Raw genomic sequence first — 27593 nt, forward strand, 5'->3', positions numbered from 1 at the left:
GTAAATGACATAAACGTTGCCTTTAAGGAATTTATACTCTAATTGAAAAGTGAAGGCATCTGTATTAGTCTGTTTTCACACTGATGATAAAGACATACCTGAGACTGGGTAATTTATAAAGAAAAAGAGGTTTAATGAACTCACAGTTCCAAGTGACTGGGGAGGCCTCACAGTCATGGTGGAAGGTGGAAGGTGAAAGGCACATCTTACATGGCAGCAAGCAAGAGAGAAAGAGAGCCAAGCAAAAGGGGAAACCCCTTATAAAATCAACAGATCTCATGAGACTTATTTCCTACCATTAAAACAGTATCAGGGAAACTGCCCCCATGACTAGATTATCTCCCACTGGATTCCTTCCACAACATGTGGGAATTATGGGAGCTACCATTTAGGATGAGCTTTGGGGTGGGAGACACAACCAAACCATATCAGCATCTATTTGCTATGTCTTATATACAGCATTTACTACAAGAGAGTAGGTAAAAGAAGACAAGTGAGTGATTCAAGGTTTCTGAAGAGGTAGTGTTAACTGGCAGAGAGCAGACCCCTAGAAATGAATAGGGACTCTCTCCTGAAAGAAGTAGGTCTTGAACTTGGCATTTAAGTAAGGATATGGCTCAGGTCAACAAAGATAAATGAGAGAGGGTATTCTAGAAAAAAGAGAATAGAAGGTAAGAAAAAGTGGAAGTATAAATATGTATCTTAGAATAAAGCCAGTCAAGAGCAGAGCATTCTTAAGGGAAGCTCTGTCGGAGGCCAGATTGTAAAAGAGCCCAAAATGCCAAACCGAGAAGCCGAAACTCAATTCTGGGGGCAATGGGAATTTTTGAACAGAGATTTGCTTGCTCTAAGTTGTGCCACTACAAGTTTAACCCAGAATCAATGTGCAGAAAGAATTGGACAGAGAGGAAAGGGCAAGGGTGGTGGAGGGGACAGGGGACAGAATGAAGGAGAAAATTCTGTCATTGAAAAATAAAAACACAGCCAATAATCTGAGAAATAAACGGAAATAAAAATAATAGAAGGAATAGCAAAGACTTGGAATCAACCCAAATGTCCATCAGTGACAGACTGGATTAAGAAAATGTGGCACATATACACCATGGAATACTATGCAGCCATAAAAAATGATGAGTTTGTGTCCTTTGTAGGGACATGGATGCAGCTGGAAACCATCATTCTCAGCAAACTATCGCAAGAACAGAAAATCAAACACCGCATGTTCTCACTCATAGGTGGGAATTGAACAATGAGATCACTTGGACATGGGAAGGGGAACATCACACACCGGGGCCTATTATGGGGAGGAGGAAGTGGGGAGGGATGGCATTGGGAGTTATACCTGATGTAAATGATGAGTTGATGGGTGCTGACGAGTTGATGGGTGCAGCACACCAACATGGCACATGTATACATATGTAACAATCCTGCACGTTGTGCACATGTACCCTAGAACTTAAAGTATAATTAAAAAAAAAAAAAAAAAAAGAAGGACTCAATTCCACCATGGTAATGGAAACAAAAACTGCGCAGGAGTTTGGAGACAGTCCCAATACTTACCCACCATGGTCACGTTGCAATTTAGTGTGATGATGAGAAACCCTAGCAAGTCCACGCCTTCCATGCTTCCAGAATGTTACAGGCTCCAGGCTGCAGGAGACACTGGAGGGCTGTGTTCTCCAAGGAGGTGGAAAAATCCTTGCCTGGATAAATGTCCTTTAACTACAAAAGACTTAAAGGTGTGAGCTGGAGATAAGAAAGCAAAGGTTTAAGCCAGGAGTAGGAAATGGGTTTTTCTGTCTCCAAGTTGAGACAGCCCTAAGCCTCTGAGGCAAAACATTCCTGACAACCGCAGTGACCAGCAGAGCAAGCAGCAGTCATCTCTTATTGTGGGCTATTCTTACCGGCCTGGGATATTCCAGGCCTGTGGCAGCGCTCATATGTCCCCATCAGGACAGCCAGATGCTTCAGGATATAATAGCAGCAACTACTTTTAACCCAAGAAAGAAAAACTTCTGCTAACTAGTCAAGTAAATTTCTCTATTAAAAAGGCATTTGCTCCTTGAAAACATTTCCACAACCACTTCACTTGTGCAAGAAGCCCTTAAAGTGTTCATGTTTTGTCTTAAAGAAGTGTTCATGTTTTGTCTTCTCAATCAAGCATGAATCGCCATGCCACCATCACACGAACCCACAAGGATCTCACCCTTATTCTGAATTCCTGTGTCATGGGTGCAGGCAGAAATCTGTATCTCAGTCGGGTGTCCCAACTTTAGACAGTGACTTGGTTATTCTCTTGCTGCTTCCTGTGCAGTGGGTGACAGCTCTTTCCTTAGGGACAAAAGCCTGGGTAGCCCCCAATTCACTGGGGAAGTCACTGGATCCTTCCAGATAGCCTTATCTTGCAATAAGGAGAATCAGAATCATGCCATTCCACTCGGCATTTGTGAGAGGTTTCTGTGAAATGATGACATAGAATAAGAGCAACTGGTGCGAAGTGGGTGTATATGACAACCCATATCCGTGGCATTTCAATCCCTCACTGGCCCCTACGACCTTCACAGATTACATCTTCCCTTTGTATCGCCCAGCCCCATCTAGCCTGGAGCTGTTCCCATTTAATCTACTTAATAAATGTCTGTTAAATTTGTCACGAAAAAAAAAAAAATAGAAGGAAACAGAAAAACAAAACATTAATTTCAACAACAAAAAAATACTAGTGTTATGGGTATGGGTTGAATTGTGCCCCCCTGAAAACAGTGTGAAGTCCTAACCCAGAGTACCTCACTTGGAATGTGAGCCTATTTGGAAATAGGGCCTTTGTATTAATCCATTTTCTGTTACTAATAACAGAATACCTCAAACTGGGTACCTTACAAAGAAAGAAATATTTCTTATAGTTATGGAGGCTGAGAAGTTCAAAGTCAAGGGGCTGCATTTGGTAAGAACCTTCTTGCTCGTGGGGACTCTGCAGAGTCCTGAGGCGGTACAGGGCATCACATGATGAGGGGGCTGACTGTGCTACCTCAGGTCTCTCTTCCTTTTCTTATACAGACATCAGTTCTACTCTCATGATAACCCATTAATCCATTAATCTATGAATGGATTAATCCACTAACCTGTGAATTGATTAATCCATTCATGAGAGCATGGCCCTTATGACCCAATCACCTCTTATAGTCCCCACCTTTTAATACTGTCACATGGGGATTAAGTTTCAACATGAGTTTTGGAGGGGACAAATAATCTAAATATAACAATCTTTAAGAGGCAATCAAGTTGAAACTGAGGTCATTAAGATGAATCTTAATACAATATGACTGGTGCCTTTATAAAGAGGAAATATTTGGCCACAGAAACAGACGTGCACATAGGAAGAACACTATGTGAGCATGAAGATAGAGATCAGGTGATGCATCTACAGCCAAGGGACACTGAAGATTGCTAGCAAACCATCAGAAGCTAACAGGCAGCTGTGGAACAGATTCTTCCTCACAGGCCTCAGACAGAACCAACCCTGGCAACACCTTGATCTCAGGCTTCTACCCTCCAGAACTGTGAGACAGTAAGTGTTGGTTAATGTAAACCACCAGGACTTTGTTCCAGCAGCCCTAGCAAACTATTACAAACAACCTCAGCAACAGTTTTCCGGGTAGTGTCAAGAGGTTTCAGAAACAGAGAGGTGTTTTTGCAACAAAACAAAACCCAACCAATCCAATTGCAACTTTAATATAATGTCTTCTTAATCTAGAAGAGCTTTCTTTACAGAAGCCTTTGAAGATCTAAAATGAAATATTCAGCATGAAGGACAAAAAGGCCAAGTGTAACAAGCAACTTTTCACCTAAGTCATTTCACTCTAAGCTGATCTTCAAAATGCAAACTCCAGTCTCCTTAGTGTTTTTGAAAGGCATGGTGGACCAAGGTAATGTGGCTAAACTTACACAGAGCTGGTCTAGATTCCTCCAAGGGCACTTATACCCATTATTTTGTGACCTGCTGCAGTTGCTATAAACTAATGGACTAGTTCCATCTGAAGAGACAAAAGAGGAAAATGCTAGACTCTTTCAAATCTCTTGATGGCAGGGGATTTCCACTGTTCTTCAACAGTTTTCTCAGGTCTATCCCACACTGCCGTATTTGGACGGGGATTCCCTAAAGCTCCTCTGTAACTGGAGAAGTTTCCTGGGGCCACTCTGGAAGGGGACTCTGGCCTACACAGGCTGAGACCTGATGAGTTGCTTCTGCCCACCTCCCCACTTAGCCTACTTTAATGCAAGCTTTGCACAGCATGGAAATTAAGGGCAAAGAGGGCTAAGCTACCTAGATTCCAATCCTGGACCTGAAAGCCCTTGGAAAAGGGACCTAACTGATTTTTGCCTCTGCTTCCTTATTAAATGAGAATAATTCTAAAGCCTATTTCATAGAATTTTTGTAAAGCCTAAAAGTCTTATTACATATATAGAGAATATAAACATATAAATAGTATATTGTAGGTACTCAATACATGTAATTATGATATCCTTTATGAAATTTTCATATTCTTGAGTGTAGAGAAAATATTTAAAAACTATGCCTTTATTAACAAGTTATATATTTATGAAGAAAATATAACTATAATATCTATACTTGGGAAATAAATCACCTTGTTGAGCTTCAGTTTTTAATTTATAAAACACAAGATTACCCACATACACTATTCAGTATAACAAGTCTACACAGACATAAGTTAAATACCTCCAATCACTCAAAAATAAGTGCTTCTTTACTTTTTTTTTTTTTTTTTTTTTTTGAGACAGAGCCTCGGTCTGTCACCCAGGCTGGAGTGCAGTGCCATGATCTTGGCTCACTGCAACCTCCACCTCCCAGGTTCAAGCGATTCTTTTGCCTGAGACTCCTGAGTAGCTGGGATTATAGGCACCCACTACCACGCCCAGCTAATGTTTGTATTTTTAGTAGGGACAGGGGTTTCACCATGTTGCCCAAGCTGGTCTCTAACTCCTGACCTCAGGTGATCCATCCGCCTCAGCCTCCCAAAGTGCTGGGATTACAGGCGTGAGCCACTGTGCCCGGCCTATCGCTTCTTTACTTTTAAAAACTTCAAAACCCAGCTCTCATTATAAAAAAACGATAATTGATATGTGAAGGTGTTTTATTTATTTTAAATGAGTAAATTTTGAAAAAGAGAATGTAGTAGAGAAAACTCTCTCTAACCACATTTTCCCTCTACTCTTACACAATAGTCAACACAGAAGACTCTGTGATCAAATGTGTGGGGTTTTTTTCCCCACACACCAGTAACAGACACAAGTTGGGTGTGCTCCAATCCAGTTCTGACACCATTTACCCTAAGATAGTCTCAGATCCCACAGGCTGAGGGCTCAGTCTCAAGATTGCTTCCCTTTACACATACATCAGTCCCAAGTCCCATGACCCCTTCTTTGGGTTCAATTAATTTGCTGGAGCCACTCACAGAACTCAGGAAAACACTAATTTACACTTGCCAGTTTATCATAAAGGATACTGCAAAGAATATAGATGAAGAGGCGTGTAGAGTGACTTATGGGGAAGGGGTGTGGAGCTTCCATGCCCTCCCTGGAGGCCACCCTGCAGGCACCTCAATGTGTTCAGCTACTTAGAAGCTCTCTGAATGCATCCTCTTGGGTTTTTTATGGAAGCTTCATAACATCAGCTTTCCTTCCCCCAGGGTTTAGGGTGGGACCCTCTCCTGGGAGGGTCTTAAGACCCACCCACTATCAGAGAAGCGGGGAAACAGGAGAGTGAAAGGAAGGCAGGAGAAAGGTAGAGGCCTATCCCTGAAGCCAAATACACCCAACATTATAACAAAGACTGTAGCAAGGGCTTATGGGAGGTATGAGCCAGAGCAGTGGACAAAAACAAATACTATAAGAATATTCTGTGTGGATATAAAACACCACACAGAATATTCTTATAGTACAGCACATTGAATCAAAGAACTTAGCTATATAAAACAATTAATGCCATTTCCTGAATTCTTCTAAAATAATTTTATTTTATTCAACCCATGTTTATGTGTTGTCAGATCCCTCATTAAGGCATCAGTCTATTCTTAGGGAAATCACTAGAAGATGACTAATTCATCATAACTGGTATCTATTGAAAGATCAAAACCCAACTTAGATGAATCCAGGAAAAAAGGCATCACTGAAAGATGTATTTTTTTGAGTGACCCACAGGCAGTGGGAAAAATATACAAAATGCAAAAAACAAAACTAGTGGCATCGGTTTACAGAAACTATGAGAGTAGAGGAACAAGTTGTTAAACTATACCACAAGGAAGTAAACAGACAAACGCAGAATGTGGGATGTTTGAATATTATGGATCTGGTTTCTTCCACAAGTTAACGGCATGGAAAATAAAAAGACTAAAAAGGAGTTATGAGCAATAACAACAAAATGCATTGGGTAGAATTTGTGTGGCCCCTGATTAAAACAAAACAAAACAATACTGCCCCCCCCCCCAAAAAAAACAGTTGTAAGAACACATTTTTGAGACAACAGAGAAAATTTGAATATAGTACGGGTTTTATACAACACCAAGTTATGACCATCAATTTTGCTAGTGTTATAATCACATTATAACACTATTACATGCTTTATGTGCTAGTATGGATATGCTTATATGCTTCTATTATATAACACTATTATAACAGCATAACAAAGTAAACAGGAATGTAGTAAGCTGATGTCTGGGTTTTGCTTTAAATACTTTAACAAATAAAAGAAAAGAAAAATATATTATGCACACATGGCAAAATATTGGTATTTATTGAATTGAGCAATGGTCACATGAGAGTTCATTTTACTACTTTCTCTTCTTTGTATGCTTAAACTTTTCACATTACAATAAAATTACTCTGACAAATGACAGATATATAGTTTTAAAATGTTACTATTTTCTTCTAGTAGGCAAAAATGTTATAACTGCATGTAATTTTAGCCTGTAAAAATTAAATTATTAGAGGTACAAGTTGAATTTTACATCTCGTACTTGTCAAGAGGTTATACAAAAGTATTTTTTTTTTTTTGTAGAATGAATAATACCATTGATATTAACTTAAGTATCTAAATACTACTATTTAAATTTAATTTCTTTTTATGGATTTTCCTTAAAATGGTCACATCTGTATAATTCCCGACAGAATAAAATAGGTATCGTAAGAATACACATGCCAAGCTTAGTCTAAGTGCACTTTCTATAGCTTTGGGACATACAATACAGGGAGGGAAGGACAGAGAAGAAACAGAGGCACAAAGTTAGTTTTCACATGTAGGCATCTGGGAGAATGGCAGTGTTGCTAGAATTATGAAAATTGAAATAGGAAACTAGTTATAGTGATAAGATGCTGAGATCAGTTTGGAATGTTGAGTGAGAAAGTCTGGTGGGCACTGCAGGGCAAGATGTTCAGCAGGCAGTTAAAAAAAAAAAAACAGGTATCTTATGACTGGGGATCTTTCAGGGCTAGCGATTTGGAATCTGTATGCCTGGAAGTGATTTATTATGTGCTTCCTAAGAACATAAGTGGAAAGGAGAATGAGCAAAGATAAAGGGAAAGGTCTCAAGATAAAATATTGGAGGACCACCACATTTAAGAAAGGAAAAGAAGAAAGAATGACGATACAGAAATATTTTGAGTGTTAGGAGAGCCAGGAGATACAGAATCACTGAAGCAAATGGAGGAACTACTTTTTGCTAGGGCTGGCATTATTTCCTCAATGCAGAGATAACAGCTTTGAATGGACAGATAATTTCATGTAGGATTTCCTTTAATTTCTTGATAATTGCTTTGCCTCTGCTTAGGGTTATTAGCTATTTCCTTGGGGCTAGTTAGAGCCCTGTCCTCCTTCCTCAAGCAAATGTATAGACAGAAAAGATTGAGAGAGTATATAAAATTCGTCTTACTCAGTTCAGGCTGCTGTAACAAAAATGCCATAGACTGGGTAGCTTATAGACAACGGAAATTTATTTCCCATAGTTTTGGAGGCTGGAATTCCAAAACCAGGGTGCCAGCATGACTGGGTTCTGGTGAGGGCCCTCTTCCGGGTCCCAGACTACAGGCTTCTCATTGTATCCTCACACGGAGGAAAGAGAGCAAGAGATCTCTGAAGTCCCTTCTAGAAGGGCACTAAGCCCATTCTTGATGGTGGCGTTCTATATGATCTAATTACCTCCCAAAGTCCCCCACTTCCTAATAGCATCACTTTGGGGATTAAGATTCAACCTATACATTTTGGGGGAATGCAAACATTCAGCCTGCAACAATTCTACCTAATTTGGGATTATTGATGCGTGACATGAGATGCCCAGGTGTCTGGCTTGTTTTGAAGTGTTCAAACTGGTGGACCGTCAAAGGAACTAAGACCATTAAATAAAAGTAGTAACAGTAATTTAAATCACGTAGCTAATTTTAAAATCCCCCATTTCCTTTTTTATAAAAGAGCCTTTGGGAAGAGAATGTGAAGGGAGAGACACAGATCAACCTGGTAAATGGTTCAGAACCATTTTTATGGTAAATGATTTGGAAAAGTCGAGGATGCTGAAGACTGAGCCCAGTGGCTTGTCAGTTAGAAGACGTCACTGTCGATTGCAAAGAATGGCTAAAGCAGAGTGGTGGGGAAGCCAGATTGCAAGGTTTGGATACTAAGGGGTTCCACAGTGAGTAGGGACAAGAACCAATGGTAATGGGCAGAGACATGCATTGACAAAGTTTGGTGGTGTATTAGTCAGGGTTCTCTAGAGAGACAGAACTAATAGGATAGATGTATATATAAGAGGAGTTTACTAAGGAGTATTGACTCTCACAATCACAAGGTGAGATCCCACAATAGGCTGTCGGTAAGCTGAGGAGCAAGGAAGCCATTCTGAGTCCCAAAACTGAAGAACTTGAAGTCTAATGTTCAAGTGCAGAAGGCATCCATCATGGGAGAAAGATGTAGGCCAGAAGATTAAACCAGTCTGGTCTTTCCACGTTCTTCTGCCTGCTTTTATTCTGGCCGCACTGGCAGCTGATTAGATGGTGCCCACCCAGATTGAGGGTGGGTCTGCCTTTCTCAGTCCACAGAATCAAATGTTAACCTCCTTTGGCAACGCCCTCACAGACACATCCAGGAACAATACTTCGCATCCTTCAATCCAATCAAGTTGACACTCAATATTAAACTTCACAGGTAGTAAGGGAGCACTGAACTACAAGTCAATAGTTTCAGGAAGTGGCAAAGCTGCTGGAAAATTTTATATTAATATTAATGATTATTTTTAAAGAATAATGAAGACATAAGCTTGAAAGCAGAGGCCCAAGAGTCAACACAGTGGAGGACTCTGAAAATGCAAGTAAAATGTGACAACCAATAGTCTAATCCTGGAGAAGTTCGGGGTTTTGAGTTGAAGTCACAGGGATTAGCTTTTGCAAGGAGAACCATTTTCTCAGAGAAGAAAGAAGAAAAATAAATAATGGAAAAATGCGAAAATATTTGTGGAAGCTCCAGTGGGAAGTACTTCTGCTTGAAGAAGAAGGCAACTCACTCTGTTGAGAATGAAGAGGAGGAAAAGTTGAAATCTTGGATGGAAAAGGTTTAGAATTGCAGAGGTAGAAAATGTAATAAAGAGATGATATGGCTTGCTGTGTACCCACCCAAATTTCGTCTTGAATTGAAGCTCCCATACACCCCATGTGTCATGGGAGGGACCCAGTGGGAGGTAATTGAATCATAGGGAGAGGTTTTTCTCATGCTGTTCTCATGGTAGTGAATAAGTCTCATGAGATCAGATGGTTTTATAAAGGGCAGTTTCCTTGCACACTTTCTCTTGCCTGCCACCATGTAAGACATGACTTTGCTCCTCCTTTGCCTCCCGCCATGATTGTGAGGCCTCTCCAGCCATCATGTGGAACTGTGAGTCCATTAAACATCTTTTTCTTTTTCTTTTTTTTTTTTTTTTTTTTTTTGAGACAGAGTCTCGCTCAGTCGCCCAGGCTGGAGTGCAATGGCACGATCATGGCTCACTGCAACCTCCACCTCCCGAATTCAAGCAATTCTCCTACCTCAGCCTCCTGAGTAGCTGGGATTACAGGCACCCACCACCATGCCCAGTTAATTTTTGTACTTTTAGTACATGTTGGCCAGGCTGGTCTCGAACTTCTGACCTCAGATGATTCACCCGCCTTGGCCTCCCAAAGTGCTGGGATTACAGGCATGAGTCACTGCACCCGGCATAAACCTCTTTTCCTTTAGAAATTACCCAGTCTTGGATATTTCTTCATGGCAATATGAAAAAGGACTAATACAAGAGATGATGAAAAAGATGCTAAAAAACTGTATGTGCTCTTCTGAAATTATATTCATAGTAGATCCAATCAGCATACTCTTTTGATGTCCCAGTGGCATGTAACAATTTGAGAAAGTAACAAAACAAGTGAATGAGGCAAGATTTCTGACTGGGAATGGAGGGAAGTCAAGGAAATGAAGAGTCATGCTTATTGTGGTAAAGAAATAAGTGCACACACGTACACACAAAACCACAGCAACAACAACTGACCTATAGTGAGTGGAGAGGTAAGGCAAGTCAGAACAGAGGTAATGAACAAAGAAAGTAGGAAGAGGATCTAGGGATTAAAGGTCACAAAGACATTTTTTAAAATAGGAAGCAAGACAGGGTGGACAGAAAAAGAGGCTGTGACAATGAAAGGGAATTCTACATCCTTGGAGTAATTTGTTCATTAAGGCGGTCCCTTACATTGGTAACCAATGTGAGTTCCTGGAAATGTGTTTAAAGCCAAAAAAAAAAAAAAAAAAAAAAAAAAAAAAAACACACACGTAGATGTTAGAACATTTCTCATGATGGTCTCTGTAGGCCCTGGCTCCCTTAGGCTTGAGCGGCCAGGGGTGCCACTGAGAGTTCTAGCCTGTCAGCCCTCACTCTGGAACCCCAGGCAGGGAGATAGCTGCTGAGGTCAGGCCACCCATGTCCCAGGCACCTGGGTCGATTAAACCTAACTACCAACATCATGCCATTGTTTAGTTGGAACAGAGTAGGGGGTGAGGATCTTCATCTTCTGTACCTACAGAGGATTTGATTGTATTATTTCACCAAAGAGTTGAGGCTGTGTCTGCCGGAACTAACCCCATTCCCTAACCCAGGAGAGCAGGTTTTAGGCACTGGGACATGACCCCCGAGTCTCCTTCATGAGTGCCGTCTGTGTGGAGGCAGAGGTCCAAGAACACGGTTCTTTGGCACGGGCTGATGGGCATTGGGACCACAAACCCCCGGCGTCTGTGCTCCTTTTGATGAGTGGCTAACAGCAACACCCATCACTCAATGGTTGGTGTCATCTCTCAGATGATGACTCAAAATGGAATTCGGTGTATGAAAGATAGATGCAGGTTATAGGGCAGGGGGTGTGATGTGTATTAACAAACAATGTGCAGCTGTACTGATGGTATATAACCAAAGATCTTGTACTTGAAACTTAAAGACTGCTGGATGTGCTACTGACATCTGCAAATGAGAGATGTTCTGACTAGGTATGCAGGTAAGGAAGGCTGTACTCTCAGTCTGGGATTGGGGAATAACTTTGCTTTAATCTTCAGGCTCAAGGGCCTCACATCTTCTGTAGGTCTTTTAAGAAAGCACTCAGAGACCGAACATGGTGGCTCACACCTGTAATCCAAGCACTTTATGGGGCCGAGGTGCACAGATCACCTGAGGTCAGGAGTTCGAGACCATCCTGGCCAACATGGTGAAATCCCGTCTCTACTGAAAATACAAAAATTAGCTCAGCATGGTGACACGTGCCTATAATCCCAGCTACTCAGGAGGCTTAGGCAGGAGAATCTCTTGAACCTGAGAGGCAGAGGTTGCAGTGAGCCAGGATTGTGCCACTGCACTCCAGCCTGAGTGACAGAACGAGACTCCATTTCAAAAAACAAAAGTGTCGAATGTGGTGTCAGGTGCCTGTAATCCCAGCTACTCAGGAGGCCGAGGCAGGAGAATCACTTGAACCCTTGCAGTGAGTCGAGATGGCACCATTGCACTCCAGCCTGTGTAACAAAAGTGAAACTCTGACTCAAAAAAAGAAAAAGAAAAAGAAAGTACCCAGAGTTCCTCCTCCCTCCTCACTCTCACTTTCTATTCTCCAGCCTGCCATTTCTAGATAAGTTGGTCTAACTTGTTCTCCTGTGAAGTGCCCAACAGCATGGGCAAAAGAACATGGGCTCTGGGGTCAGCTTGCCTGGATAAGGACTAGAACGGTAGTTCTTATTCCTTTCATTAGAGCCATCATTTCCTTCCTTCCTCTAAATTTCGGAAAAATCATCTATTCCTTGAAAGTTGTATGTATCCTCCCTCTCTCACTTCCTTTATTGAATTTGTTTTTGAAAGTCTTTGAAAGTTCACTTCCTGTATGAAAGTTCACTACCTGCCTGAGGGAGAGGTAGTGAACTTGCCTTCTTTATCTAAATGTGCAACCTCCCATCCGCCTACCCCATCCAAGCCACAGCTGAACTCACATGTTGTGGGGTGGGATTGTGCATGGGTGCAAGGTTTATTTTCGGTCTTAACAAAATATTGCTGCTTTTATAATAATACAATAACAATCAAACTATTTCACAATTTAGTTAGAAATTTTAATGCACTTTTGCAGTTTTATTCATGTTTCTGACAGATATAAAACCTTTTCACTCTGAGGAGGCAAGAGAAAGGATATGTCTCATTCTCCTTCTCCTTATTCCTATGATCCTTTTGTTCTTCTCTGTTCTTTCCTTCTTCCACTCTCCTTTTGCTCACCCTAAAAATTTGATTTGTCCCTTTTATTACCCAAGAGGGAGAAAAAAGGTAGAGGGGGAAAATCTCTTCACGATACTGGCATTTTATAAGAAGCACATATTGAAAGGCTGTGACTTAAGAGGCACAACCAAGGACCCAACAGAATTTCACTAATTCTTTTATGCATTCATTAATTCATACAACAAATATCCTATTATGTGCCTGGCACTGTAGTAGGCACTCTCCCTTCCTCACCCTAAATAACTAAGTTGTGGATCTAAGCTTTCTGTATAGTTCTCCTGCAATAGAAACTTAAGAAAATAACCACTTGCATTTGATATACTCTTTTTCTTCCACTTTGCAAAACATAAATTACTTTGTGTATTTTATTTATTTATTTATTTATTTATTTATTTATTTATTTATCTGAGGCAGAGTCTCACTCTTGTTGCCCAGGCTAGAGTGCAATGGCCCAATCTGGGCTCATTGCAACCTTTGCCTCCCAGGTTCAAGCGCTTCTCCTGCTTCAGCCTGTAGCTGGAATTACAGGAGCCTGCCAGCATGCCTGGCTAATTTTTTGTATTTTTAGTAGAGAAGGGGTTTCACCATATTGGCCAGGCTGGTCTCGAACTTGCTGGCCTCAGCCTCCAAAAGTGCTGGGATTACAGGCGTGAGACACCGTGCCCGGCCTGACTTCATGTATTTAAAATAGTTTCTTCTCTTCTACCCCAGAGTGTAGAAAAAAGAGCTAAGGTTTAGAATTCAGGCAAATCAAGTGGGTTCAAATCCTGATTATCTGTGTGAACTTAGACAACTTAATCTACTTTTGAGTTTTCATCAGTTAATTGAGGGTATTACAACTACAGTATAGAGATGTTGAAATTCAATGAGAAAAAGAATGAAGTGCCTTGAACAAGGGAAGTTCCTTCCCTTATGTTGTTGTCTTCGTTTATAAGCCCTTTGAGGATAGTTTATAAACTCATTCATCTGAAATGCAGTATGTTAATAACCAATATAAAAACTACAAAGTGCTAACAGAGCAAGCAAATGTGTAAACTGAACACATTTCAGTAAATTTATTGATTTTCCAGGAGGGTATTTCATATGCAGGGTAAGTCTTCATTTGCTGTTGCATGAGCTGGGGAAATTCTGCACTGAAAATTCATTAACAGTTCTCTCATGGGGGAATTTCTTCTTCTCTCGCCCGAACAACAAGTTATAGTAACATAGTTACATATTCGTATTTGTTAGATGGAACTGTGGAAAAAGCGGGTCCTTGCAACGTGGCAGAATTAAGTTTTCGGTAAAACCATGAGCAAGTTACATGACTTCTCTGAGCCTCGGTGTTCTGAGCTATAAAACTGGCATATTGCTTACGCACGCGTTGGCATATGAATTGAGTTTAACACGTATTCTAACACCTGGCACATAACTGACAATCAGCATTATTTCCTCCTCTCCCAGGTCCACCTGGCCAGTTACAGGGAAATGATCCCTATAAACAACACCTGCTAAGTGCGCCCCGCATTATGCTAGGCCCAGTTCGCCGCTCACCTCATTTAATTCTCGCACTTAATTAATTTCATGAGGAACATTGCAGAGGCAGTTTGAGACGTGAAGCTAATGAAGCTTAAGCTTCGGGCCCCCTCACGAGCACAGATGCTTTCTAATCCCAGAATTTCATTTTATACTTCCCTTGAGGATTCGCCACCCCCACTCACAGTTGTTTCAGTTTCAAGCCCCACAACACGTGGATTCGCCCCTGGATAGGAATTATTATTGTTATTATTGTTATTATTATTAATTTCCCTCCTTTTGCAGAGGGGTAGAGTAGGCTGCCACAGATCACACCCTCCTAAGTGGAGGAGCAAGATCTGAACCGAGGCAGCCCGACCCGGAGCCCCAACTCTTAACCGCGGGCGGCGATGACAACAGTCTCACGGAAGAGAGGCAAAGTCCCCAACGCGGGGGCGGATAATCATAGCGCAGAAGTCCCCAGGGCGGCTACCGCGGGCAGGCTGGGGTCGGAGGGGGATCGCCCCACCGAGGCTCCCGCCCCTTCCTCCCCTTCCCCTTTTCCGCGCCGCCGAGTAGGAGCTGGGCCGCACTCCCAGCTGCCGCCCGGACCCGCTCGCCGCTCTCGGAGCTGCCCCAGTGGGCCACGGGCTCCGGACTCCAGAACTTTCCAAACGGGGGAAACTTGGCTGCGGGTCGGTAGGAAGGGCAGGTGAGGCACTGGCTAGCGAGAGAACAGGCTGGCAGCGGGGCGGGAAGCCAGGGACGCAGTGTGCAGGTGGGAGCGAGGGGCGAGGGTTCCAACCCGGGTCGCAGGTGCCCACGTGCCGCGCGGAGCCCGCGGGCCCGGCTAGGCAGCCTGGCCGAGGCTCCTGCCTGCGTTCTGCCGGGGATGGCGGTCGGTGCTTGGGACACCGGCGGCCACCTTTGTGCTGCTTGGGGCGCGCTTCCCTTTTCCCCGTCGTCTGCAGCTCTTCGCTTCTGCGCTGGGCGGAGGGCGGGCCGGGTGACGTGGGAGTTGAACAGCCGCCATCTAGCGCCCGCCCCGCCGTCCCCTGTCCCCGCGCCTAGGCTTGTCGCCGCCTCCGGGGTCCTGTGCTTGCGGAGGCTGGGGGCGGGGCTGTCTGCGCCGACGGCGGGGTGGTCATTGCTGAACCACCCCAGCGGTAGAATCTCAAGTGCCAGCTTAGCCCGTCCGCTAGAGACTGAGTTAATAGGAAGAAAGTGACCGAGTGGCCCCTGGGAGGTCCCCGCAGACTTCGGGAGAAAAGAGACCTGGGCCGTGACTTCCCCCCGAATTGCCGGCGGCGCGCGGGATAATTTCGGGGGCAGGACTCCCCTGATGGGGACGGGCAGGACACGCCCCGCCATGGTGGGCGTGGGGACTTTGGCAGGTGGACAACCGTGTTGGGTTTGTAGGGCCCGGGCTGTGTCGAGGACAGCGATACCCCTGGGGCTTCCCGAGTGTTCAGAGGTCTGGGAGCGCGGGAGCTGTTCATTTTATTGAAAAAGCCAAGTGAAGTGACAACTATGGCAGTTATTCAAGGGTAGTGACATTGAGCATCTTTGTGGCCACTGAAAGAAGACATAACTCCGATGTGTTAAGGGAATAATGATATGACAGGGTTTATGTTGTTTTGTGCGTCGCTGCCTAACCCGAGGCGCCTCCTAGAAGCACCTAGAGAGCTTTTCAGAACACACCTATTAGGCCTACCCCAGAGGTCCTGAATCACATGAGAGGGTAAAGCCCTGGCGTGTGCCTTTTGGTAAAAGCTGCCCCGGGGATGTGGCTGGGGACGCCTAGTTAGGGATCAGGAAGGAGAAGAACTGGGTTCCACTCATGTGACCTTAAACACATTTTCAGCCCAGTTTTATCATCTGTAAAGTGGCCCCAGAGAATTTGTAATAGAGGTGAAATAGGGTTATGGAAGTGTGTGAAAAAGGGAGAAATTGGAATAATACAAAGTTCCGGTGCAGGTTGCAACAAATTCATTCTTTGGTTCTGCAAGTGATCTTTCCGCTGAGAGGAGTATGGCAGGATACCCTTGCCACGGGGAAGGAAAGGAGGGCTGGTTTTCAGGCGATCAGCTCTGTGACAATGTTGGTGTAAACTGTAACTCAGAAAATTGTCAGCAGGTTGAAAAGTGAGCCAGCTCCAGCCTGTGGAGGATGGTTTGAAAAATGCACCATTTCTGCTTCCTGTTCCTCAAGAACCAAAGGCTTTAGATTATTTTCCTGTAAGCAAATTAAGAACCAGTAATCGCCAATGTGTCCTGCCCTGTGGTAACCCCGGTCTGTCTGAAGGCTGCATGTTTTCCTGCTAAATGTGAATTTCTGTTCCATCATTCAACAGACATGTATTGGAGATCTTCATGTACCAGGCATTCTTGGAATATAAAGATGAATAAATGCTGCTTTTTGCCCTAGCCCTCTCTGTTAAGCTGGGGAGACAAACGTGAAAACAGGGTGCAATATAACCCGGCTATGATGATAACTAAGGTAGAAAATGAACAAAGTACTGCGTGGCCCAGAGAGAGGAGCAGCTCCCTAGGTTTGGGGGGAAAAGCATCCAACGGAGGCAAAAATAGGGATGGGTAAACAGTGGCCTTCTGTACTAGCCACATATAGAATTTAGGATTCACTGTGTAGTCAAATCTGTGTGTGTGTGTGTGTGTGTGTGTGTGTGTGTGTGTGTGTGTGTGTGTTTAGTCTGATAACATTCCAGTGTAATTATGTGCTGATCATCTAAAATGGAAATTACTTTGTTTCATGATGTCTTTTTTTTTTTTTTTTTTTTTTTTTTTTGAGACAGGGTCTCACTCTGTCACCCAGGCTGGAGTGCAGTGGCGCAATCTCAGCTCACTGCAACCTCTGCCTCCCCGGTTCAAGTGATTCTCCTGCCTCAGCCTCCCAAGTAGCTGGGACTACAAGTGTGTGCCACCACACCTGGCTAGGTTTTTGTATTTTTAGTAGAGATGGGGTTTCACCTTGTTAGCTAGGATTGTCTCAATCTCATGACCTTGTAATCTGCCCACCTTGGCCTCCCATAGTTCTGGGATTACAGGCGTGAGCCACCGCACCCGGCCCATGATGTCTCTTTTTTAAGTTTTCTAAGCATTCTGTCATTTCATCTTCATTAAAGTCTCAGCTATGTCTAAAGTTAACACAATAAAGGGGTGGTTAAAAAACAAAACAAACCAACAAACAAAAACAAAGAAAAAGTTCAAGATGTGTCCTACATTCATAGTAAATATAACTGATACATTGTTTTAATTCCACAGACTTTCAAGTTGTAGGGGTTTTTGTTCTCATTATGTTAATTACAGAAGGTTGGAATGAAAACAGAGGAGAGGTGCACAAAAGGAAAATCGTAAGAAGAATAAAAAAAGGAATAACTAGAAGAGGGAGATTGGGAGGAGGAAGGAACTTGATAAAATTGATGGTGGAGGGTGGGGAGTAGAAAAGGAATAAGTGAATCAAATCTGGCTGCCAACTTCTTCCTCAGGGACTCATTTTTTCATATATATTTTAATAGAACTATATAGATTTGTAGTTTTAAAGTTATTTCAAAATAAAGAAGGAGGCAGTATAGTGTGGAGGTTAAACATGGGCTAAACAAGTTTGAATAATTTACTGGCTGGTGACCTTGAACAGGGTCCTCAATCAGCTGTGTCTGCTCTTTGTACAATGGGGATATAATAATATGATCTACAGGAGACTTGTGAGGATTAACAGCTATGATGTTTCAGAGGCACCTGGCTATGAAAAGGCCACATTCAGGAGTGGCTGCTTTCTTGTTCTTATCTCACTTTACTTGATCCTGGTGGAACTTGGTAGCTGCACAGATAGATCAGAGGGTTCTCATAAAATTTGAGAAAGCTTCGTAAAGGAGTAAAGAGGACTTGCTCTGGCTAGAGGAGGAGAAATGACCTTTCAGACCCTTGGCCACCTGGGGACAGTGAAGTGGCATTAGGGATAGAGAAATAAACAGTAAAGGTACTAATAACCTTGAGGTTATATCCCAAAATGGACTTCAAGGCTGATCTCTCAAAATGGCCCCAGGAACCCCAAAAGACTAAAGCAGGTTTACTTACAGGGCAGCCTCAGGGATGGAAAATATTATTAATGGCAAGACAAAGCTTAATGCAGCCAATGACAAGATTCCCTTAAATTCACAATAGGTGATAGATTTCATGAGTGGCTACGATGGGTGGTAGCTATTTGCTGAATAATTTTGCTGAATATATTTCCTCAATATATTAAAAATATCTGGGAAAGTTACAGTTAGGGTTAGGGCTGTGAGTAGTATTTATCAAAATATATGTGATTCTTCCCTATTATTGAGAAGGGAGGTTACAGAGCAGGAAGTCACAGTGTCCCCAGGAAAGGGAATTGAGAGGAGGTATCTGGAGAAGACTTTGAGGCTTTGTTAACAGACACAAAGGCCCTTGAATCCTGCCCAGTTGGTGGAGGAACCTTAGCAAGACCTGTAGGTCTGAGTCACATTGTAGGCCCAGAGGCCTAGTAGGAAAGAATGGCTTAAAGGGCCAGGCCTAGGGCCCTGCTGCCCTATACCACCCTGGGAAGCTGTTCCTCACATTCTACTGCTGCAGTCCAGTCTTGGTTCAAAGAGCCCCAGGCAGAGTTCTCACTATGACTTTGGGGAGTACAAGGTTTCATAAGCCTTAGCAGCTTCCATGTGCTGTTAAGCCTGTGGGTGCATGGAATGCAAGAATGAAGGAGGCTTGGCAGCTTCCCCCTATATTTCCAATGACATATCAGAAAGCCTGAGTGCACAGGCAGAAGTCTGCTGTAGGGGTGGAGTCCCTGAAGAGAAACTCTACTTGGTCAGTGTGGAGGGGAAATGTGAGGCTGGAGCCACCACACAGAGTACCCCCAGGGCACTGCCTAGTGGAGTTGTGGGAAGGGGGCCACCACCCTCCAGACCCCAGAATGATAGATCCACCAGCAGCTTGCACTCTTGCCTAGAAAAGCTGCAACACTCAACTCCAGCCTGTGAGAGCAGCTGCTGGGGCTGTACCTTGCAAAGCCACAGGGGCAGAGCTTCCCAATGCCTTGGGGTTCCACTCCTTGCACCCATGTGTCCTGGATACAGGACATGGAGTCAAAGAAGATTATTTCAGAGCTTTAAGATTTAATGTCTGCCCTGCTGGGTTTCAGACTCGCATGAAAATTATCCCTTTCTTTTGGCCAATATCTCCCTTTAGAAATGGGAATATTTACCCAATATCTGTACCACCATTGTATTTTGGAAGTAAATTATTTGTTTGCTTTTATAGGCCCAAAAATGGAAGGTCATGAGTCTCAGATGAGACTTAGGACTTTGGACTTGATGTTGAAATGAGTTAAGACTTTAATGAACTGTTGAGAAGAAATGATAGCACTTTGTAATGTGAGAAGGACATGAGATTTGGGGGGGGCAGGGGCAGAATTATGTGGTTTGAAAATTCGTCCCCTCTAAATCTCATGTTGAAATGTAATCCTCGAGGGGCGGAGCAAGATGGCCGAATAGGAACAGCTCCAGTCTCCAACTCCCAGCGCGAGCAACACAGAAGACCGGTGATTTCTGCATTTTCAACTGAGGTACTGGGGTCATCTCACTAGGGAGTGCCGGACAATCGGTGCTGGTCAGCTGCTACAGCCTGACCAGCGAGAGCTGAAGCAGGGCGAGGCATCGCCTCACCTGGAAGCGCAAGGGGGAAGGGGATCCGTTTTCCTAGCCAGGGGAACTGAGACACACAACACCTGGAAAATCGGGTAACTCCCACCCCAATACTGCGGTGTAAGCATACAGGCACACCAGGAGAATATATCCCACACCTGGCCGGGAGGGTCCCACGCCCACGAAGCCTCCCTCACTGCTAACACAGCAGTCTGCGGCGATCTATCCGCAAGGCAGCAGCGAGGCTGGGGGAGGAGTGCCCACCATTGCTGAGGCTTAAGTAGGTAAACAAAGCCGCTGGGAAGCTCGAACTGGGTGGAGCTCACAGCAGCTCAAGGAAGCCTGCCTGTCTCTGTAGTCTCCACCTCTGGGGACAGCGCACAGCTGAAGACCAACAGGGGAAGTAGCGGGAGCCGGTGCAGACGCGAACGACTCTGTCTGACAGCTTTGGGGAGAGCCGTGGATCTCCCAACGCGGAGGTTGAGATCTGAGAATGGACAGACTGCCTGCTCAGGTGTGTCCCTGACCCCTGAGTAGCCTAGCTGGGAGAAATCCCCCACTAGGGGCAGTCTGACACCCCACACCTCACAGGGTGGAGTACACCCCTGAGAGGAAACTTCCAAAGGAAGAATCAGACAGGTACACTCGCTGTTCAGCGATATTCTATCTTCGGCAACCTCTGCTGCTGATACCCAGGCAAACAGGGTCTGGAGTGGACCTCAAGCAATCTCCAACAGACCAACAGACAGTCCTTCTGACTGTCAGAAGGAAAACTATCAAACAGGAAGGACACCTATACCAAAACCCCATCAGTACGTCACCACCATCAAAGACCAGAGACAGATAAAACCACAAAGATGGGGAAGAAGCAGGGCAGAAAAGCTGGAAATTCAAAAAATAAGAGCGCATCTCCCCCTGCAAAGGAGCGCAGCCCATCGCCAGCAATGGATCAAAGCTGGTCAGAGAATGACTTGGACGAGAGGAGAGAAGAAGGCTTCAGTCCATCAAACTTCTCAGAGCTAAAGGAGGAATTACATACGCAGCGCAAAGAAACTAAAAATCTTGAAAAAAGAGTGGAAGAATTGACAGCTAGACTAATTAATGCAGAGAAGATCATAAACGAAATGACAGAGATGAAAACCATGACACGAGAAATACGTGACAAATGCACAAGCTTCAGTAACCGACTCGATCAACTGGAAGAAAGAGTATCAGCGATTGAGGATCAAATGAATGAAATGAAGTGAGAAGAGAAACCAAAAGAAAAAAGAAGAAAAAGAAATGAGCAAAGCCTGCAAGAAGTATGGGATTACGTAAAAAGACCAAATCTACGTCTGATTGGGGTGCCTGAAAGTGAGGGGGAAAATGGAACCAAATTGGAAAACACTCTTCAGGATATCATCCAGGAGAACTTCCCCAACCTAGTAGGGCAGACCAACATTCAAATTCAGGAAATACAGAGAACGCCACAAAGATACTCCTTGACAAGAGCAACTCCAAGACACATAATTGCCAGATTCACCAAAGTTGAAATGAAGGAAAAAATCTTAAGGGCAGCCAGAGAGAAAGGTCGGGTTACCCACAAAGGGAAGCCCATCAGACTAACAGCAGATCTCTTGGCAGAAACTCTACAAGCCAGAAGAGAGTGGGGGCCAATATTCAACGTTCTTAAAGAAAAGAATTTTCAACCCAGAATTTCATATCCAGCCAAACTAAGTTTCATAAGTGAAGGAGAAATAAAATCCTTTACAGATAAGCAAATGCTTAGAGATTTTGTCACCACCAGGCCTGCCTTACAAGACACCCTGAAGGAAGCCCTAAATATGGAAAGGAACAACCGGTACCAGCCATTGCAAAAACATGCCAAAATGTAAAGACCATCGAGGCTAGGAAGAAACTGCATCAACTAACGAGCAAAATAACCAGTTAATATCATAATGGCAGGATCAAGTTCACACATAACAATATTAACCTTAAATGTTAATGGACTAAATGCTCCAATTAAAAGACACAGACTGGCAAACTGGATAAAGAGTCAAGACCCATCAGTCTGCTGTATTCAGGAGACCCATCTCACATGCAGAGACATACATAGGCTCAAAATAAAGGGATGGAGGAAGATCTACCAAGCAAATGGAGAACAAAAAAAAGCAGGGGTTGCAATCCTTGTCTCTGATAAAACAGACTTTAAACCCACAAAGATCAAAAGAGACAAAGAAGGCCATTCCATAATGGTAAAGGGATCAATTCAACAGGAAGAGCTAACTCTCCTAAATATATATGCACCCAATACAGGAGCACCCAGATTCATAAAGCAAGTCCTTAGAGACTTACAAAGAGACTTAGACTCCCATACAATAATAATGGGAGACTTCAACACTCCACTGTCAACATTAGACAGATCAACGAGACAGAAAGTTAACAAGGATATCCAGGAATTGAACTCATCTCTGCACCAAGCGGACCTAATAGACATCTATAGAACTCTCCACCCCAAATCAACAGAATATACATTCTTCTCAGCACCACATTGCACTTATTCCAAAATTGACCACATAATTGGAAGTAAAGCACTCCTCAGCAAATGTAAAAGAACAGAAATTATAACAAACTGTCTCTCAGACCACAGTGCAATCAAACTAGAACTCAGGACTAAGAAACTCAATCAAAACCGCTCAACTACATGGAAACTGAACAACCTGCTCCTGAATGACTACTGGGTACATAACGAAATGAAAGCAGAAATAAAGATGTTCTTTGAAACCAATGAGAACAAAGATACAACATACCAGAATCTCTGGGACACATTTAAAGCAGTGTGTAGAGGGAAATTTATAGCACTAAATGCCCACAACAGAAAGCAGGAAAGATCTAAAATGGACACTCTAACATCACAATTAAAAGAACTAGAGAGGCAAGAGCAAACACATTCAAAAGCTAGCAGAAGGCAAGAAATAACTAAGATCAGAGCAGAACTGAAGGAGATAGAGACACAAAAAACCCTCCAAAAAATCAGTGAATCCAGGAGTTGGTTTTTTGAAAAGATCAACAAAATTGACAGACCGCTAGCAAGGCTAATAAAGAAGAAAAGAGAGAGGAATCAAATAGATGCAATAAAAAATGATAAAGGGGATATCACCACTGACCCCACAGAAATACAAACTACCATCAGAGAATACTATAAACGCCTCTACGCAAATCAACTAGAAAATCTAGAAGAAATGGATAATTTCCTGGACACTTACACTCTCCCAAGGCTAAACCAGGAAGAAGTTGAATCCCTGAATAGACCAATAGCAGGCTCTGAAATTGAGGCAACAATTAATAGCCTACCCACCAAAAAAAGTCCAGGACCAGATGGATTCACAGCTGAATTCTACCAGAGGTACAAGGAGGAGCTGGTACCATTCCTTCTGAAACTATTCCAATCAATAGAAAAAGAGGGAATCCTCCCTAACTCATTTTATGAGGCCAACATCATCCTGATACCAAAGCCTGGCAGAGACACAACAAAAAAAGAGAATTTTAGACCAATATCCCTGATGAACATTGATGCAAAAATTCTCAATAAAATACTGGCAAACCGGATTCAGCAGCACATCCAAAAGCTTATCCACCATGATCAAGTGGGCTTCATCCCTGGGATGCAAGGCTGGTTCAACATTCGCAAATCAATAAACGTAATCCAGCATATAAACAGAACCAAAGACAAGAACCACATGATTGTCTCAATAGATGCAGAAAAGGCTTTTGACAAAATTCAACAGCCCTTCCTGCTAAAAACGCTCAATAAATTCGGTATTGATGGAACGTACCTCAAAATAATAAGAGCTATTTATGACAAACCCACAGCTAATATCATACTGAATTGGCAAAAACTGGAAAAATTCCCTTTGAAAACTGGCACAAGACAGGGATGCCCTCTCTCACCACTCCTATTCAACATAGTGTTGGAAGTTCTGGCTAGGGCAATCAGGCAAGAGAAAGAAATCAAGGGTATCCAGTTAGGAAAAGAAGAAGTCAAATTGTCCCTGTTTGCAGATGACATGATTGTATATTTAGAAAACCCCATCGTCTCAGCCCAAAATCTCCTTAAGCTGATAAGCAACTTCAGCAAAGTCTCAGGATACAAAATCAATGTGCAAAAATCACAAGCATTCTTATACACCAGTAACAGACAAGCAGAGAGCCAAGTCAGGAATGAACTTCCATTCACAATTGCTTCAAAGAGAATAAAATACCTAGGAATCCAGCTTACAAGGGATGTAAAGGACCTCTTCAAGGAGAACTACAAAGCACTGCTCAGTGAAATCAAAGAGGACACAAACAAATGGAAGAACATACCATGCTCATGGATAGGAAGAATCAATATCGTGAAAATGGCCATACTCCCCAAGGTTATTTATAGATTCAATGCCATCCCCATCAAGCTACCAATGAGTTTCTTCACAGAATTGGAAAAAAGTGCTTTAAAGTTCATATGGAACCAAAAAAGAGCCCGCATTGCCAAGACAATCCTAAGTCAAAAGGACAAAGCTGGAGGCGTCACGCTACCTGACTTCAAACTATACTACAAGGCTACAGTAACCAAAACAGCATGGTACTGGTACCAAAACAGAGGTATAGACCAATGGAACAGAACAGAGTCCTCAGAAATAATACCGCACATCTACAGCCATCTGATCTTTGACAAACCTGAGAGAAACAAGAAATGGGGAAAGGATTCCCTATTTAATAAATGGTGCTGGGAAAATTGGCTAGCCATAAGTAGAAAGCTGAAACTGGATCCTTTCCTTACCCCTTATACGAAGATTAATTCAAGATGGATTAGAGACTTAAATGTTAGACCTAATACCATAAAAACCCTAGAAGAAAACCTAGGTAGTACCATTCAGGACATAGGCATGGGCAAGGACTTCATGTCTAAAACACCAAAAGCAACGGCAGCAAAAGCAAAAATTGACAAATGGGATCTAATTAAACTAAAGAGCTTTTGCACAGCAAAAGAAACTACCATCAGAGTGAACAGGCAACCTACAGAATGGGAGAAAATTTTTGCAACCTACTCATCTGACAAAGGGCTAATATCCAGAATCTACAAAGAACTCAAACAAATATATGAGAAAAAAACAAACAACCCCATCAAAAAGTGGGGAAAGGATATGAACAGACATTTCTCAAAAGAAGATATTCATACAGCCAACAGACACATGAAAAAATGCTCATCATCACTTGCCATCAGAGAAATGCAAATCAAAACCACAATGAGATACCATCTCACACCAGTTAGAATGGCAATCATTAAGAAGTCAGGAAACAACAGGTGTTGGAGAGGATGTGGAGAAATAGGAACACTTTTACACTGTTGGTGGGATTGTAAACTAGTTCAACCATTATGGAAAACAGTATGGCAATTCCTCAAGGATCTAGAACTAGATGTACCATATGACCCAGCCATCCCACTACTAGGTATATACCCAAAGGATTATAAATTATTCTACTACAAAGACACATGTACACGTATGTTTATTGCGGCACTATTCACAATAGCAAAGACTTGGAATCAACCCAAATGTCCATCTGTGACAGACTGGATTAAGAAAATGTGGCACATATACACCATGGAATACTATGCAGCCATAAAAAAGGATGAGTTTGTGTCCTTTGTAGGGACATGGATGCAGCTGGAAACCATCATTCTTAGCAAACTATCACAAGAACAGAAAACCAAACACCGCATGTTCTCACTCATAGGTGGGAACTGAACAATGAGATCACTTGGACTCGGGAAGGGGAACATCATGCACTGGGGCCTATCATGGGGAGGGGGGAGGGGGGAGGAGGGAGGGATTGCATTGGGGAGTTATACATGATATAAATGATGAATTGATGGGTGCTGACGAGTTGATGGGTGCAGCACACCAACATGGCATAAGTATACATATGTAACAAACCTGCACGTTATGCACATGTACCCTAGAACTTAAAGTATAATAAAAAAAAAAAAAAAGAAATGTAATCCTCAGTGTTGGATGTGGGGCCTGCTGAGAGATGTTGAGATCATAGGGATGGATCACTCAGGAATGGCTTAGTGCCATCTTCCTGGTGATGAATGAGCTCGTGCAAGATCTGGTTGTTTAAAAAGTGTGTGGTGCTGTGGCACTGACCTCACCTTGCTCTTAATCATGTGACATGCTGGTTCCCTGTCACCTTCTGCCATGAGTAAGAGCTCCTTGAGCCCTCACCAGAAGCTGAGCGTATGTCAGCACCATGCTTCTTGTACAGCCTACAGACACATAAACCAATTAAACTTCTTTTCTTTGTAAATTAACCAGTCTCAGTTATTCCTGTATAGTGATGCAAAGATGGCCTAGCACAAGTGATATTTTGGAAATGACACCAATTTTAGCTTTGGTATAGGTGTATAAATTTGGAGTCAATCTTATTAGAGACGGTCAAGTATTCATTGGCTCAGCCTAATCTTGGTTTGAGATCTGGCCGAATTTAAAACTGCAATAGTAATAATAGGTTCCTTCAGACATTAATTTGCATGAGTCCATGAACCTGAGGGCTTTGGGCTGAAGGAAGAGAGACGAAGCATATAGAAGTTTTAAAAAATGGAGATGAGTGGTGGTGTGGAATCCTCCTTTTCTCTTGGGGCACAGCTACTTAGACTGGGCTTTTGGGGAGAGGAGCAAGAGACGTGAGCCAATGAAGCTAATGGGTGTGGCATTTTCAGAGAAAGATTGAAGGGAATGTAGCATCTTTTATCAGCTTGTGGGTTTGGAATCTTTTGAGTACATTGGGAAATGGCGCCGACGCAGGGAAGGGTGCAATTCTCTGGAGCACTAGTATGCGGTATGCAGTGTGCCGCAGTGGCGTGGGTGCTGGCACATGCTTCCTCCTGCCACTGATGGGCCAGCCCTTGGCCAGATATACATGTAGGGTGCCTCTGGTCAGAAGAAAGGTGATTTTTAATATATTACTCAATACAGAGCAACATATTTATAAACAACTTGTTTAGGAGAAGTAAAAGCATTACATTTTATCAAGCAAGGATAAATAGAATACTGCTGGTTATTACCGATTTGCAGCTTGCAAAGTGCCATGTGCCTTGTCTTTATGTAGGTCTTCTCGTTGTTTAGTAAAAGTGAACATGTCTTTGCCGGAACTTTGGGCAGTTTTTTATAAAACTATACATACTCTTACCATATAATCCAGTGATTGCACTACTTGGTATTTACCCAAAGGGGCTGAAAACTCAAGTCCACACAAAAACCAGTATGAGGATGTTAATAGCAGCTTTATTCATAATTTCCAAAACTTGAAAGCAACCAATACGTAGGTGAATGGATTAATAAACTGTGGTTCATCCAGACAACAGGACATTATTTAGCACTAAAAAGAAATGAGAGTCAGGCATAGTGGCTCAGCAGTTTGGGAGGCTGAGGCAGGAGGATTACTTGAGCCTGAGAGTTTGACAGCAGTCTGGGCAACATCTGGGCAACATAAAGAAACACAAAGAAAAATTTTAAAAAGTAGCTACAGTGAGTAGTGGTTGTGCCACTGCACTCTGGCCTGGGCAGCAGTGATAC

General features: G+C 43.0%; 1 protein-coding gene across 2 annotated transcripts in view; it reads left to right on the forward strand.

The window, feature by feature from the left end:
- Window positions 1–14903: 14903 nt before the first annotated feature.
- PLAGL1 (PLAG1 like zinc finger 1) overlaps window positions 14904–27593 on the forward strand; it is a 133320-nt gene continuing 120630 nt past the window's right edge. Inside the window, exon 1 of one of the 2 annotated variants that reach the window (XM_030928862.1) lies at window positions 14904–15027. The gene's annotated coding sequence lies outside the window, so the exon portion shown is untranslated. The remainder of the gene's footprint in view (window positions 15028–27593) is intronic. The other variant, XM_030928865.1, reaches the window with a different exon arrangement.

The sequence above is a fragment of the Rhinopithecus roxellana genome, chromosome 4 (genome assembly GCF_007565055.1).
Source record: "Rhinopithecus roxellana isolate Shanxi Qingling chromosome 4, ASM756505v1, whole genome shotgun sequence".
Lineage (NCBI taxonomy): Eukaryota > Metazoa > Chordata > Mammalia > Primates > Cercopithecidae > Rhinopithecus > Rhinopithecus roxellana.